Here is a 2,245-nt window from a genome sequence, read left to right as displayed (position 1 = left end):
TAAGCTAGGAAAAAGATGTATGTGGTGCGATAGTTTGCAGCATGAGAGAAAGGACTGTGCTACCTATCAGGAGGCTTTGGCATGACAACTCTAGCAAGATCCATGCACAAGAAACAAGATTGCCTCTTGCTTTGAATTTTGAAAAGGGAGGTATTCAAAAGTTTTTGGAAGACTTGGCTGTCCAAAATGCTTATGCGATGGTACATGCTTCTACTTTTGGTCTATAGTTGGATAGAATGCATGGCCAAGTGATGGTTGGTCCAAAGGCTGAAATATGGACACATGCTTTGCATGCAACTGAAAAGAAAAAATTTACTGATAGTGAAATGTCTCATGCAAGACAAGACATTCGTGACATAATTGGTTGGGAATCACCGAAAGATGCATATTCAGTGTATGCATATTTAGCAAAGGTACAAAACACGGATCTACTTGTGGAAGAGAAACAAAAGAGAGATGAAGATAATGCACGGACATCTAAAAGAGTGACAAGAAGATGTTTGGATCAGCCTAAAGCTACAGATCAGCCACTTCCCAAGCATGTTATGGAAGAGGTCAGTCAGGAGCAAAAATAGGATAGCAAACAAGAGGGCAAAAAGAAAGGCAAGCAGCTAGGATATAAGTTGCAAAGTGACATTGAGACAACCACAGATCTTAAGAAGGTTCTTAAAGAACGGATTTTAAATAGTTGGGTGGAATTCACATTGGGAGAGGTGCTTGGCATCGCCAACGAGGATTTCATAATGAGATCATTGACATAATTAAGAGGAAGCATCAGTTGTTGAGATATCGAGCTCCACTCGTGATATGCCAGGGTGACCGTTGTGCATTTATGTCACCGACTTGTCAGTTGTAGATGCGGTTGGTACACCACCCATGAATAATAGCTAGATGACAGCTATCCTTATCTACTCTAGTTCATAGCTCAGTTAGTATGCCACCTTAGTTAGTTGTCTTTGGTTTGAGACCCATATATAGGGTTCTTCTATTTCTTTGTATGTGAGTTCTTTTGGCTTACACAACCTAAGAAGAGGAAAACTGTTTTCAGCCTCCACCCTTGTGTGTATTCCCCCATTGTGCAAGCAAGAAAGCTACAAGTGAGACTCCTTCCTTCTCTCCCACAATCTTGACATGGTATCAGAGCCTTGTTCGTGGTAAGGAGCTCAAGAAAGCAAGCCAAGCTCACGGTGTTCTGGTAAGAGGAGCAGTGTTGCTTTCATTTTCTGTTTTGGGAGCAGATCTCTGCAGGTAGCACAGCCGAAAAGTGCAGGAGTGCATTGTCTCAGGTTGAGACGCCCTTCGCGGTGAAGCAAGAGGGCAGTATATGCTGCATGCAAGGGCTTTAGCCCTTACCGACCTTGTTTTTTTTATTTGAGGCCATTTCGGGGCCTGTTTTGGAGGCGGTAGTTTTCTGCACGCACTCAGGAAAAGACCCTATTTTAGGCTGTGCGACCACTGTTCTACAGGTCAGTGGAAAGCTACTGTAGAAATTGCATCGTATGCTTGTGCGCAGAGACATTGGGAGTTTCAGAATCATCCTTGGTTCCTGTTTATGCAAAATCGTCACTAGGAAGTGACTGTGTGGTCAAATACCACTTTCGCCAGTTTTGCAAATTTGCCCTTGTGAGGGTGAAGCTGTGTTTTTTGCAGTGACAGAATTTTTTGCAGTATTCTGTAATGGCGTCTGATTCTCTTTCACAGATTGTCACTGAAAAGCTTGACAAGAACAACTTCCAGGCATGGAAGTTTAGAATGACGAATTTCCTTATGGGAAAAGGATATTGGGAATTTGTTGCAAGAAATGAAGAAGAACCAGTTCTTCCTGATATTCCCAATCAACAGCAAATGCAGGCATTCAAAGCATGGCATGAGAGAGCCAGGAAAGTTATGTACTGGCTGTCTATCAGTATTTCAGTCTCTATGATTGTGCATATTCAGGATGCAAGTACGCCAAAGAAGGCATGGGATACTTTGTCAAAAATGTATAGCACAAATACGCAAGCTAGGAAAATGCAACTCAAGGAAGAGTTGCATAATGTGCAAAGAGAAAATATGAGCATCAATGACTACCACATGAAGGTGAAGAAGATTGCAGATGCACTTGCTTCCATTGGGTCGCCAGTGGAAGATGATGATTTAGTTTCTGTGACCTTGAATGGTCTAGGAAAGGATTATGCACAGTTCCGAACATCCATTTCCGTCCGTGAAAGATTTCCTGATTTTGAGGAGTTGATTGCTCTTCTAA

The sequence above is a fragment of the Lygodium microphyllum genome, chromosome 10, assembly GCF_053477565.2.
Source record: "Lygodium microphyllum isolate KBCC chromosome 10, Lygodium_microphyllum_v1.1.10, whole genome shotgun sequence".
Taxonomy (NCBI): Eukaryota; Viridiplantae; Streptophyta; class Polypodiopsida; order Schizaeales; family Lygodiaceae; genus Lygodium; species Lygodium microphyllum.
This window is presented reverse-complemented; position numbering follows the sequence as displayed.